General features: G+C 46.1%; 1 protein-coding gene and 1 non-coding gene across 6 annotated transcripts in view; one reads left to right on the top strand and one right to left on the bottom strand.

Annotated features, from left to right (window-relative positions):
* The window catches only part of FAM13C (family with sequence similarity 13 member C), a 304,323-nt gene that overhangs the window by 136,083 nt on the left and 153,067 nt on the right, over window positions 1–15,173 (bottom strand). The gene's annotated exons all lie outside the window — the stretch shown is intronic.
* Window positions 13,694–13,883, top strand: LOC138800238 (U2 spliceosomal RNA). The gene has a single exon (XR_011364433.1). It is a non-coding gene; the product is annotated as a U2 spliceosomal RNA (small nuclear RNA).

Genomic DNA, 15,173 nt, shown 5'->3' with positions numbered 1-15,173 from the left:
GGCCAACATGCTTTAGGGGGAGTGCTTTCATGTATGTTTATAGGATTTGACAAATGTCAGAAAAATAAGAATTTTACTAATTTATGGGAACATACAAAGTCACCAGAAACAACTGTAACAACAACAACAAAAAACTGCGAAAAACCACTTCAGATCAGATTCTTGGAGGGGGCAAAATGCAGAAACAATAGTGTGTGTTAAAGGGGTTATTCAACGCTACAAAAACATGGCCACTTTCCCCCTACTGTTGTCTCCAGGTTTGGGTGGGGTTTTGAAACTCAGTTCCATTGAAGTAAATGGAGCTTAATTGCAAACTGCACCTGAACTGGAGACAACAGTAGGGGGAAAAGTAATACAAACGTTATTAATAGTAAACGAAATACAAAAAAAAAAACAAAAACAAACCAAAACATATACAATTGCAATAAACAGTAATATATATTATCAATAAATATATATAAACAGCAAAACAAGGGGGGTTAGAAATGGTTAATGAAATTGTCTGAGAATTCTATTTTTTTATTACCCCAGGTGCAAAAATACAAAATAAAAAAAAGCTTACTCCCCTGCCTATGATACCCAATGACTTCCAATCTTTGGTGCTATCATTTTGCTTCTTAAAATTGGCACAATCCTGTAGAAAATGGACACTGAGCCAATCAGCACCTGGGGTGGGTCACTGCTTCAGCCAGTGATTTGCTGAGGGGGCCATCACTGCAGGGTTGTCTTTTGGGAGCAGGAAGAAGCAAAGAGAATTGGTGGGGATTGGAGCAAGTGAGTATGCAGTATTTTTTACTTCTACACCCAAAGGGGCGGATTTACAAAGACCAGCATACAAGTACGCCGGTCTTATATTAGGCCCTGCCCCCTAAGAAGTGCACACCTCTAAGTGAATCCGGCCGGCCGGGCACCCGAATCAGCGCCCGGCGTACGAAATCTACACCTGCTTCCAGAAGGTGTAGATTTTGATCATGATTTATGTCTGGGAGCAGGTGTAAATCATGATAAATGAGGCCTTATCACGCCCTCGCAAGCTCCGCCAGCCCGCCCATCAGGGAGACGTACGTCAGGGAGAAGCGACGAACCCGCACCTTCTCCCTCCGGCGTATGCTTCGTAAATCCCCCCAAGGTCTCTCTTGAAAAAAATTCCTCAGACAACTCAAATAGGAAAGAAAGGAATGTATTTGTACATTCTATATTCCATTTGCACTTCTATAGAATAGGGCAATGGCACAATGGAATTATGAGGCCTGAGGACTGGAATTGAGAAGCACTGCTATATAGTAGCCTATATATACTGATGTTCTTGTTAATATTATTTATTTATTTTTAACTTGCCTTTGATTCCAGAGCGATGTACATACGATAAGGGGTTCACATACAGAATGTACACATATAAAAAGTGACATAAAACAAATCATAGACTGGTACATATGAAAAGAGGACTCCTTGTACAATCTAAGATCTTTTGTTGTGAGATAACCCCTTTAATTACATACAGTGGGGGAGAAAGTCATAAAGAACAGGATTCCTTCTAATATTGTTTATAATGCTGCACTGAGATATTACTTTGGTATAATAAAAGAACAAAAGGCCATCCTGTAATGTGACCCCTTATGTGTCTATCCTTATAATCTGCCAGCCTCAGTATACTATATGTAGGATCCCTTATGTAATAGGCTCACAGTGCAGCAGCATTGCATTTAGTACAGTTCCCTTTCCCGTGTGTATCTCAGCTCTAGGTGATACAAGTGTCCTGTTGTTTTTGTGTTCATTAGATAACAGGATACATTTGGCCCTTGTCCTTTTCAATGGAACATTTACAATAGTCTGAATTGTTCTCTTTAGTTTCGTCTCCCCACACTGCAAATGGTGATCTTCCCACTTCTGATGTCGAGAACGTGCAGAACTTCCTATTATAAGGCTGGAGGAATGGTCTCTTGATAAAACAGAATAAAACTTAACCCTCTCCACCATCAGTTTTTTTTTGTTTATTTTTTTGAGAAGACTTAACAAGTAGTTGCAGATTTTTTTTTTAGCTCTTCCAATACAAATGAGTATTCTAACCATATAAAGGTTGTAATAGGTAGCAGTGGACATTCTCTATGTTCCCTAGACAGATGCTCCATCTGCCTATACTGTTTAATATGGTGGGGACGTTTATTGCTGTATATGTTAATGCAGCTGGAGGAGTGACTGGCTACTCTGTTCAGGTACTATGGACTACTTTAGTGGGAATCAGAAGACACCAGTGGAGGGGGAACGGGTAATGCTCTGGCACTGGCTTGTCTCTTCCAGAGCAAAAGGGTCAGGAAATGAAAATCCATCCAACCTTTATCTCCACCAACATCACCTGTCTGTGGAGAGTAGAGAGGACCCCATATATCTTATACTGTTGGCCAGGTTTGTCCATCTTTAGTGTAAAGTGTATAGGCACCTTTATCAGCTAACAGAAAATGATCATCAATAACTAAACTGATTCAAAATAACAAATGTGGCCGCACTTCTTGCTGTTGCTTTTGAAAATATGACTGCCACTAACTTTTAATTTACCAGTAGGATCTGAGGAAGAAGGTAGTAAGGTAGTATATTGTATTGAAACGCATTATCCATCTGCGGATTAACCTGGTATCTGTTGGATATCACTAGCCCAATCTCCATACCAGACACTGCTGCCAGACTCGACTGGAATCATCTTTTTTACTTCTTTCTGGCAAGTTAAACCAGTCCTGAACATTGAACAATAAACTCTTGTGGGCTTTTATTAGACTCTTTTATCATAGTTTTATTCATTGTTATTGGGCTATTGGAACTTGTATTTGGAGAAAGTTAAAAATGCTTCCCCGTGTGGCATTCTGGATACTTACTTATGGAAAACATGGATATTTCAGGAAGACAGAAGCAAGAAGCAAAATGATCTGTTACAGGGGTGTAGCTAGGATTCACGGGGCCCCATAGCAAATATTTTTAAGGGCCCCCCCCTCCCCTACGCACAACACAAAGTACTGAATATATTATATATATATCTGCTTTACTGCTGGTGCACTGATAAATCATGACCTCTGCAGGGAGCTCTGCACATTTCCCTTTCCTACGTGATTGCGCAGCTGGAGAACAGAGGTCAAAGTTTATCAGAGCAGTGAAGCAGAGATCTCTATCTTCTACTTGTTAACCCTTTTTTTGTATTGCAGCATGTAAGTAAACATTGGGTCACTTACACACTGCAGTACATAAGGGGTTAAGCAGAAGGACACACGCTCTTACCTTCTCCCCTGGGCCCCCCTCCTGCACAGGCCCCATAGCAACTGCCTACCTTTCCTCTATGGTAGCTACGCCACTGATCTATTAGGGTTCCATCAGTGCTACTGGTATGGACTGAATAGCATTCTGAAGCAAATTTATTGGTCACAGGTCAATAGTTATAAACCTAAGCAAAATAGTTCTGTCATTATTTAGAAGCTCAAGTCATATTGTAAAACTCATGATTTCAAAAAGCAAAAAGCAATCATGTGAAATATATGTAACTTCTGCATTTGTTACTTCCTGCAGTTTTGGTCACTTTACATCTGTTTTGTACAAGGGTTGTTCCTCTTGTGATTTCATAAATATACAATTAACTTGGAAAATACATGGTAATGCCTGGGGCTTTCTCTTATATTTGGCCATCCTATTGCACTAGAGTACTCTGCTGGAGTCAAGCCAAACGTCGATCCGAACCCGAACGTTCGGCATTTGATTAGCTGGGGCTGCTGAAGTTGGATAAAGCTCTAAGGTTGTCTGGAAAACATGGATACAGCCAATGACTATATCCATGATTTCCACATAGCCTTAGGGCTTTATCCAACTTCAGCAGCCACCGCTAATCAAATGCCGAAAGTTCGGGTTCGGATCGACTCGAGCATGCTCCAGGTTCGCTCATCTCTAGAGAGAATATATTTTCTAAACATCACAATGCAGTATTCTGTAAGAAAGACTGTCCCAGTAAACAGACCACCAGAAGTCAATGGAAAGACGGGCGTCCAATGCACACAACGTATTGAATGACGGATGTTTTTACCGCGGACGTCAAAATAATGAACATGATAATTATTTTCGGACGTCTTTTGCAAACAGGAAATGTTTTTTATTAGTTGTTCACACACAGTTTTTCTTTTTTCACCGTTCTTTCTATTAAATTCAATGGACTTTTCAATTAAGCCACACCCAAAGTGCAATTAGTAACCCCAAACTAGAATAATGTACAAACACCTGTCATTGCAGTAAGAGAAGGCCAGGCTGCTAAATAACATCTGTTATTTTACACTCAAAATGACGGACATAATTTTAAACGGAGCTGAAAAAAAACGTTGTGCGAACATCTTAGGCTAGGTTCACACTATGTAACAGATGTCATTGTGCAAATAATGTCCTTTTTTTGTTTTCCAAAAAGTATGGACATTATTTGAGCAATGACGGACATTATTATGTAAGATGGACGTCATTTTTACATAGTGTGAACCTAAATACATGACAAAATTATGGGCATAAGTTCTGAATCATTACAGAAAATGTTTTATTTACCATGATTGTGTTAATAACATGATAAGAACAATATAAAAAACACTTAAAAAATATATATTTAAAAACAACCAAATCTTAATACAATTCCATATATTACTGACAACAACATAGAATGAATGGATTAACACTGGGTGACTCACAAGGGATTGTCTAGTAAAAATGCCACTATATTTGTTACCATGGATTAAATAAAGTGAACTACTATTAAAGCAATATTGTAAAAAAGACAAACCACAAACCCTTAGTCTTATCAGCACTCACCCATTCTTGCTATGAGGGTCACAGCCGTCCCTACGTACGTTTCGCCTCAACCGGGCTTCCTCAGGGAACTGCCCCCCTAAATCCCCATCTCCCTTATATACATACCGGGCCTCACTATGAGTTAACATCGCTTCCGGACTCGTCGGCGCGCCGGACCGGAAGTCGAGGCCGCGTCACTTCCGGGTCAGCAGCTCACCCCACGCACGCACAGCCGCGACGCAAAAAGCGTCACGGACATGCGCACTAGGAGATTTGAGGCCGCCCGGAAGTGACTGCTGTAGTGTGAACCTAGCCTAAAACAGCAATGCTATAACTCCCTTCCATGTCTTTCAGTTAAACATATCCCTTCTTACAGGTGCTTTTCATGGAGCTCTGACAATTTGTCTGCATGCACATTATTTTATGCCATCAATTCAAGTCACAGCTTCATTTGTCCGAACAATGATGCCTAATTTGTGATCTTATGTCACAGCCACATCCTCCACAGAATCTCCCCTTGTGTGGTAGATATTGGGATTTATAACTGAGCGATGGAATTAGTTCCAATGAAATACTGCAGCACTTACTCTGCTGCATCTATACTGATCATTATGGATTTTAGTTGTTTCTACAGGATCTTCTAATTCCAGCAGAGTGGGAAGTGTCTGTCACTGACTACAGATTGTAGATTTATTTCTATTGTATTTGTTGTCAGTTTCAAAGCTAAGTTCTTCCATATATTGTGTGGTCCATTAGTTTACTAAGCATCTATAATAAGAAGAGGCTAGTAGAAGAAGTAACACTTGACTTTGTCTTTAAAGGGGTACTCCAGCGTGGGGGCTATTTTTGCATCTGGCCGGAGAGGAGATGGCTGAGAGAAAAGACGTCCACTCACCTCCCTGGTTCCAGTGGCTTTCTGGTGTCTGGTATCGCAGCGCTCCGTTCCCCGGTTCCCGGCTTCCTGGTGTCTGACGCGGGCTCGAGACGTGACGTCTCAAGGCCTCTCAGCCAGTCAGTGACAGAGGCGGGATCTGAGCGGACTTGAAACGGATGCCGCCTCTGTCACTAACTGGCTGAGCAGACTTAAGATGTCACGTTTCAAGCCCGCGCCGCGATACGGGTCCCGCCGCTGGAACCGGGGAGGTGAGTGGACGTCTTTTTTCTCAGCCACCTCCTCCCCGGCCAGATCCAAATATAGCCCCCACGCTGGAGTACCCCTTTAAGACCTTAGAGGATGGTGTAGATTTCTGAGACTGCGTGTGGGCATGGGGGTGAGGACTCAGGTTAGACCAATGTAGCCAGTGTTCATAAATCCCCCTCCCCCAGCCCAAACTTTTGGCTAAGATCCACAGCTCAACTAATGAGTGGTCGATAGCCGCATTGTATATCAGTCCTTCTTCACACAGTGAGATACATCTTCTCTAGGCTTCTTGATGGGTCAACACTTTTTTTCTGGCAGCATATTGTCCCTGAGGCTCCATACGAGGCTGTTAGTACATCATTCCCCTACCTCTGTCTGTCTCATCCATTTCTGTTTCTTTCTTTATCTCTCTCCCCACTTTTGGCAGGGTGTTGTGTGATCGATGTCACAAAGTAGCAAAGCTCCAGTGATGTAACTGCTTATATATTGTGACACAGTGAGGGGTTTGTTGTTGGATGGGAGGTATCTTCCTCTCAGCTGGTCTTGCTTATAGAGATGCAGAGAGCTATACTCAAGGACAGGACTGAAGTTAATGGGCCATTCCAGGTTTTAGGCATCATCCAGCATACAAAGCTGAGCTGAGAGTGTGGGCACATGGAGATGTTGTGTGTGCTCAAGTCAGAGAGCGTGGAGTACACATATGTGACCTCTCTAGGAGGACTGGTTAGACCAGGTATGGGGAACCTTCAGCCCTCCAGCTGTTGTAAAACTACAATTCCCATCATGCCTGGGAAGCCGAAGCTTTATCTTTGGCTGCCCAGGCATGATGGGAATTGTAGTTTTGCAATAGCTGGAGGGCCGAAGGTTCCCCATCCCTGGGTTAGACTGTGTTCAGACTGCACAAGGACTACGTACAATTCAGCAGCTGCTGTAAAAAACAAAAACTTTGTGTGGAACTTCTGCCACTGCAAAAAGGCCAAGCCGGGACTGTATGCTTATTTGCTGTGCCAGCATGAAGGTAATGCTGGATTTTTTTCCACTTGTTTCTGCAATGTGAATAAATGCTTAGATTTGAACTGTTTGTTATCCTCTGTCTGCGACCGCTACCTAGCTATACCTGAGCAACTCCCCCAGATATGTACATTGACAGTTCATATATACTGTATATAAACCTTCCTCAGTAAGAACCTCAATTTAATAAAGCAGTCAATGCAGCACTACCTATAATACTTGGACCCATATAAGCCTTGGGGGTTGTCCTATACAAAGATGCTTGTTCTAACTTGCCTCAAGTAATATGTGCAAAAAAAAAATATATGTTTCTTTTTACACAAGCACTGCTTGCCTTCATGTCCATTGGTGCACTGTGCTATAATACAATGCTATGAACAGGAGTAATACAGCATTTCCATTCCTGGCACTATAACCCACTTGCTCATTGCTTATAAAGCTTCAATAACAAAAAGACAAAAAGTAAGAAAAATCCCAGCCTCTAGCAGTGAATGATGGTGGGATATTCCAATCTCCTAGTCATACGATGGTAAAGTGATAACATTACTAGAATATACCATCGCTTTCTGACTGGTTGTGATCTGACCTCTTTGACCCTCACCAGAATGGCATGATCTATGGCACACCCCTGTGACACTGAATGAACAACAAAATGCACTTTTAGAAGTAGTACAGAAACTCATAGCAAAAACAAATGGGGAGATTTATCAAGACCAGCGTACTCATATGCCGGTCTTCAATTATGCCCTGCCCCCTTTTCCGCGGCTGCATTTACTAAGAGGAGCATGACTCTTAGTGAATCCCGACAGCCGTGCGTCCGGTGCAATAAATCTACACCTGCTTCCAGGTGAGCTTGTGAGCAGGTGTAAATCATGATAAATGAAGCGCAGAAGGAGGCCGTGCCCATTCCCTGCCTTGCTGAGCTTCCCCTGCCGCCAATCTGGCGAGTGGGGCATATGGCAGGCATACGCCAGGAAGAAGGAACGAATCAGCCATAAATGTCCCCCAAAGTGTTGGCAGTTTTATTAGTGATTCTGAGGTAACAGTTTCCTTTTAACCCCTTGCCTCTAAAGCCTGTTTTGGCCTTAATGACCAGGCTCATTTTTCAAAATCTGACCTGTCTCACTTTATGCGCTTATAGCTCAGTGATGCTTTAAAGTATGCTAGCGATTCTGAGATTGTTTTTTCATCACATATGACACTTTATATTAGTAGCAAAATTTGGTCACTACTTTGTGTATTTTTTGTGAAAAACATCAAAATATCAAGAAAAATTTGAAAATTTTGCATTTTATGAACTTCTGAAATTCTCTGTTTCTAAAAAAGGAAGTCATAGCACATAAATTAGTTACTAAATCACATTACCAATATGTCCTCTTTATTCTGGCATAATTTGGGAAACATATTTTACTTTTTTAGGGTGTTACGGGGCTTAGAAATTTATGAGCAAATTATCACATTTTGTGAAAATTTCCAAAACTGATTTTTTTTAGGGACCAGTTCTTTTTCTAAATGGATTTAGAAGGCTTGTATACTGGAAACCCCCATAAGTGACCCCATTTTGGAAACTAGACACCTTAAAGAATTAATCTAGGGGTATAATGAGCATTTTAACCCTACAGGGGCTGGAGGAAAGTATTCACAATTAGGCCGTAAAAAAATCGAAAATTTAAATTTTCAAATAATATATACGTTTAGATTAAAGTTTCTCATTTTCAAAAGGAACATGAGAAAAAAAGCATGCCAAAATTTGTAACGCAGGTTCTCCTGAATACAACGGTACCCCAGATGTGGGCGTAAACCACTGTATGGGCACACAGCCGGGCTCAGAAGTAAAGGAGCGCCAATTAGCTTTTTTAATGCAGATTTTGCTGAAGAAGTTTCTGAGCGCCAGGTGCATTTGCAGAGCCCCTGTACTGTCCGCAGAATAGAATCCCCCCATAAGTCACCCCATTTTCGAAAGTACACCCCTCAAAGAAATCATCTTTGGGTAGGATGAGCATTTTGACCCCACATGCATTAGAGGAAAGTATTCAAAATTAGACAGTAAAAATGAAAAACACAAATTTTTCCAATAATATGTTTGTTTAGTTTGAAATTTCTCAATTTCACGAGGAACAAGAGAAAAAAAGTACCACAAAATTTGTAAAGAAGGTTCTCCTGAATACAACGGTACCCCATATGTGGGCATAAAGCACTGTATGGGCACATAGCCGGGCTCAGAAGAAAAGGAGCGCCAATTAGCTTTTTCAATGCAGATTTTGCTGAAGAAGTTTCTGAGCGCCAGGTGCGTTTGCAGCGCCCCTGTAGTGTCCGCAGAAGAGAAACCCCCCAAAATTCACCCCATTTTGGAAAGTACACCCCTCAAAGAATTCATCTTGGGGTGTGGTGACCATTTTGACCCCACAGGTATTAGAGGAAAGTATTTAAAATTAGACAGTAAAAATGAAAAACTTGAATTTTTCCTATAATATGTTCGTTTAGTTTGAAATTTCTCAATTTCACAAGGAACAAGAGAGAATCTGCACCCCAAAATTTGTAACGCAGGTTCTCTTGAGTACAACGGTACCCCATATGTGGGCATAAACCACTGTATGGGCACACAGGAGGGCTCAGAAGGAAGGGAGCGCCAATTAGCATTTTCAGTTCAGATTTTGCTGAAGTAGTTTCTGAGAGCCAGGTGCGTTTGCAGTGCCTCTGTAGTGTCCGGAGAAGAGAACCCCCCCAAAAGTCACACCATTTTGGAAAGTACACCCCTCAAAGAATTCATCTTGGGGTGTGGTGACCATTTTGACCCCACAGGTATTAGAGGAAAGTATTCAAAATAAGACAGTAAAATTGAAAAACTAGAATTTTTCCAATAATATGTTCGTTTAGTTTGAAATTTCTCAATTTCACTAGGAACAGGGGAGAAGCTGCATGCCCAAATCTGTAACGCAGGTTCCCCTGAGTAGAACGATACCCCATATGTGGGCATAAACCACTGTATGGGCACCCAGCCGGGCTCAGAAGGGAAGGAGCGCCAATTAGCTTTTTCAGTGCAGATTTTTTCGAAGAAGTTTCTGAGTGCCAGGTGTGTTTGCAGTGCCCCTGTAGTGTCAGCAGAATAGAACCCCAGCAAAAGTCACCCCATTTAGGAAAGTACACCCCTGAAAGAATTCATCTTGGGGTGCAGTGAGCGGTTTGACCCCACAGGTATTAGAGGAAAGTATTCAAAATAAGACAGTAAAAATGAAAAACTCAAATTGTTCCAATAATATGTTTGTTTAGTTAAAAATTTCTTAATTTCACGAGGAACAGGAGAGAAAACGTACCCCAAAATCTGTAACACAGCTTCTTCTGAGTAAAACGGTACCCCATATGTGGGCATAAACCACAGTATGGGCACACAGCCGGGCTCAGAAGGAAGGGAGCGCCAATTTGCTGGAGCAAAACCGCAGCTAGTAATAGTTATTAGAATAGCGCAGTTACTAAAATACAATAAAAAATGAGATTACAGGTAATGTGGGGTGGTCACGGGAAACCTGGGGTGGTCACAGGCAACCTGGGGTGGTCACGGGCAACCTGGTGTGGTCACGGGCAACCTGGTGTGGTTATGGGCAACCTGGGGTGGTTATGGGCAACCTGTGGTGGTTACAGAGAATCTGGGGTGGTTACGGGCAACGTGGGGTGGTTACGGGCAATGTGGGGTGGTAACGGGCAACGTGGGGTGGTTACGGATAAACTGAAGTGCTTATAGGTAATCTGGGATGGATACCTGTAATTTGGGGTCGTTACAGGCAATCTGGCGTGGTTACGGGCAATCTGGAGAGGGTCACTGGCAATTTGGGGTGGTTAGAGGCAACGTGCGGTGGTTATAGGCAACGTGCGGTGGTCAGAGGCAACGTGCGGTGGTCAGAGGCAACGTGCGGTGGTCAGAGGCAACGTGTGGTGGTTACGTGCAATCTGGGGGGTTACGGGCAATCGGGGCTGATTACGCACCATGTGGAGGGGGTCACTGGCAATTCGGGGTGGTTACGGTCGACATGTGGTGGTTACAGGCAACGTGCGGTGGTTATAGGAAATGTGCAGAGGTTATGGGCAACGTGTGGTGGTTATGGGGCGCGTGCGGTGGTTAGAGGCAACGTGCGGTGGTTAGAGGCAACGTGCGGTGGTTAGGGGCAATGTGCGGTGGTTAGAGGCAACATGCGGTGGTTAGAGGCAACGTGCGGTGGTTAGGGGCAACGTGCGGTGGTTATGGGCAACGTGCGGTGGTTATGAGCAACGTGCGGTGGTTAGAGGCAACGTGCGGTGGTTAGAGGCAACGTGCGGTGGTTATGGGCAACGTGCGGTGGTTATGGGCAACATGCTGTGGTTAGAGGCAACGTGTGGTGGTTAGAGGCAACGTGCGGTGGTTAGAGGCAACGTGCGGTGTCAGGAGCAACCTGCGGTGGTCAGAGGCAACGTGCGGTGATTAGAGGCAATGTGCGGTGGTCAGAGGCAATGTGCGGTGGTCAGAGGCAACGTGCGGTGGTCAGAGGAAACATGCGGTGATTAGAGGCAATGTGCGGTGGTCAATGGCAGCGTGCGGTGGTCAGAGGCAGCGTGCGGTGGTCAATGGCAGCGTGCGATGTCAGAGGCAGCGTGCGGTGGTCAATGGCAACGTGCGGTGGTCAGGGGCAGCGTGCGGTGGTCAGGGGCAACGTGCGGTGGTTAGGGGCAACGTGCGGTGGTTAGAGGCAACGTGCGGTGGTTAGAGGCAACGTGCGGTGGTTAGGGGCAACGTGCGGTGGTTAGGGGCAACGTGCGGTGGTTATGGGCAACGTGCGGTGGTTAGAGGCAACGTGCGGTGGTTAGAGGCAACGTGCGGTGGTTATGGGCAACGTGCGGTGGTTATGGGCAACATGCGGTGGTTAGAGGCAACGTGCGGTGGTTAGAGGCAACGTGCGGTGGTTAGAGGCAACGTGCGGTGGTTAGAGGCAACGTGCGGTGGTTAGAGGCAATGTGCGGTGGTCAGAGGCAACGTGCGGTGGTCAATGGCAACGTGCGGTGGTCAGAGGCAGCGTGCGGTGGTCAATGGCTGCGTGCGGTGGTCAGAGGCAGCGTGCGGTGGTCAATGGCAACGTGCGGTGGTCAGGGGCAGCGTGCGGTGGTCAGGGGCAACGTGCGGTGGTCACAGGCAACGTGCGGTGGTCAGAGGCAGCGTGCGGTAGTTACGGGCAATCTGGAGGGGGTCACTGGCAATTTGGGGTGGTTACGGTCAAGATGTTGTGGTTATGGGCAACGTCCGGTGGTTACATGTAATCTGGCGTGTTACCTGCGGTGGTTACGGGCAAACTGGGGCGGATACGGGCAACCTGCGGTGGTTACGGGCAAACTGGGGCGGATACGGGCAACCTGCGGTGGTTACGGGTAATCTGGGAGTAAACCGCAATTATTACTATAATAAAAAGTGTGTTTTATTTTGTTTGTATGTTTTTCACTTTTTCACATTTACACTTTTTCACTTGTACTTTTTTCACTTTCATTTTCACTGTATTACTATGATTACTGTGATATTTTCTATCACAGTAATCATAGTTTAGTGACAGAGACCAAATTGGTCTCTGTCACTTTAAATTTTCAGAGCTGACTGCTTCTGACGCGCATGCGCACATCAGAAGCAGTCAGGACGTCGAGGAGGATGGAGCTCCAGGATCAGGTAACGTATGTGGGGAAGGGGGGTGACTGGGGGACGGGGGTGACTGGGGGGGTGGGGGGCGACTTGGGGGGGGCACGGTGACACTTTTTATCCCCTGTCACTAATGATTTATGGTGACAGGGGATAAAATGTGCCGGGCAGCACTGGGAACAGGCGATCAGCGGTATATAGGGTCCCCGATCAGTATATAGGGTATATAGGATCAGTATATAGGGTCCCCGATCACTGCCCCATGCTCTCCGCTACCTCCGGTGGCGGAGAGCATGGGGTTTTCATTCATTCTTTATTTCCATCGCTGCGAAAAAACGGTAATAGCGGCGATCCGCCAGTACCGGGGGGGGGGACAAGGAACTGCCGGGGGAGGATCTGTAGTGGCGGCGGGAGGAGGCAACATGCCACAGCCCCCTCCCGCCGCCCGATCGCCTCCCAATGCAGAAATATCCCCATAGACGCTGCATTGACCGCGGCGTCTATGGGGTTAACTGCCCGGGGGGAGCGCGGCTCCCCTCCAGGCAGAGGCAGCGGGAGGAGGCTATGTGACATAGCCTCCTCCCGCTGCCCGATCTCACCTAGGGACAGCGGGGGGAGGCAGGGAAGACATGACGTTTGGGAAACGTCATGTTGCGGGAACTACCTGCTTTACATGATGTTTCCCAAACGTCATTTTGCGGCAAGGGGTTAAAGGAGAAGTTCGGGAAAAATTTTTATTAAAGTATTGTATTGCCCCCCCAAAAGTTATACAAATCACCAATATACACTTATTACGGGAAATGCAAGTGACTGGCTTCACTACCTGGATAATATGGTGACGTCATGACCGACTCCTAGAGCTGTGCGGGCTGTGGCTGCTGGAGAGGATGATGGCAGGGGGACACTGAGGGACACAGGGCACTGAAGGGACACTGAGCATCCCCCTGCCATCATCCTCTCCAGCAGCCACAGCCCGCACAGCTCTGAGAGTCGGGTCGTGACATCAGCATTTTATCCAGGAAGTGACATCACCATTTTATCCAGGAAGTGAAGCCTTGATGCAGTAGTAAGTGCAGGGAAAAAAGCTCTTTATCGCTTCTTGGTCTTTTGGCTAAGATCAAGTGTAGTATCTGTTCTTATCAGTTTAATACCTGATAGGTTCCCTATCTGGGGATGATATATTAACCCCTTAACGACCGCGGGCGTACACCCCCCAAAACCCGTGCCTTAACGCAAACGGGCGTACATTTATGCCCCGCTAATGTATAGCAGGCCATCCCTGCTTGTCGGCACGGGGGGGTGATTACCCCCCCCCCCCCGTTCTGACGATCGGCGCTGTTGGCTGATCAATTCAGAGGTCAGAGGCAACGTGCGGTGGTCAGAGGAAACATGCGGTGATTAGAGGCAATGTGCGGTGGTCAATGGCAGCGTGCGGTGGTCAGAGGCAGCGTGCGGTGGTCAATGGCAGCGTGCGATGTCAGAGGCAGCGTGCGGTGGTCAATGGCAACGTGCGGTGGTCAGGGGCAGCGTGCGGTGGTCAGGGGCAACGTGCGGTGGTTAGGGGCAACGTGCGGTGGTTAGAGGCAACGTGCGGTGGTTAGAGGCAACGTGCGGTGGTTAGGGGCAACGTGCGGTGGTTAGGGGCAACGTGCGGTGGTTATGGGCAACGTGCGGTGGTTAGAGGCAACGTGCGGTGGTTAGAGGCAACGTGCGGTGGTTATGGGCAACGTGCGGTGGTTATGGGCAACATGCGGTGGTTAGAGGCAACGTGCGGTGGTTAGAGGCAACGTGCGGTGGTTAGAGGCAACGTGCGGTGGTCAGGAGCAACCTGCGGTTGTCAGAGGCAACGTGCGGTGATTAGAGGCAACGTGCGGTGGTTAGAGGCAACGTGCGGTGGTCAGGAGCAACCTGCGGTGGTCAGAGGAAACATGCGGTGATTAGAGGCAACGTGCGGTGGTTAGAGGCAACGTACGGTGGTTAGAGGCAATGTGCGGTGGTTAGAGGCAATGTGCGGTGGTCAGAGGCAACGTGCGGTGGTCAATGGCAACGTGCGGTGGTCAGAGGCAGCGTGCGGTGGTCAATGGCAGCGTGCGGTGGTCAGAGGCAGCGTGCGGTGGTCAATGGCAACGTGCGGTGGTCAGGGGCAGCGTGCGGTGGTCAGGGGCAACGTGCGGTGGTCACAGGCAACGTGCGGTGGTCAGAGGCAGCGTGCGGTAGTTACGGGCAATCTGGAGGGGGTCACTGGCAATTTGGGGTGGTTACAGTCAAGATGTTGTGGTTATGGGCAACGTCCGGTGGTTACATGTAATCTGGCGTGTTACCTGCGGTGGTTACGGGCAAACTGGGGCGGATACGGGCAACCTGCGGTGGTTACGGGCAAACTGGGGCGGATACGGGCAACCTGCGGTGGTTACGGGTAATCTGGGAGTAAACCGCAATTATTACTATAATAAAAAGTGTGTTTTATTTTGTTTGTATGTTTTTCACTTTTTCACATTTACACTTTTTCACTTGTACTTTTTTCACTTTCATTTTCACTGTATTACTATGATTACTGTGATATTTTCTATC

This window comes from Dendropsophus ebraccatus, chromosome 8 (assembly GCF_027789765.1).
Source record: "Dendropsophus ebraccatus isolate aDenEbr1 chromosome 8, aDenEbr1.pat, whole genome shotgun sequence".
Lineage (NCBI taxonomy): Eukaryota > Metazoa > Chordata > Amphibia > Anura > Hylidae > Dendropsophus > Dendropsophus ebraccatus.
Note: the sequence above shows the minus strand (reverse complement) of the source record. Positions and strands in the feature narration are given on the sequence as shown.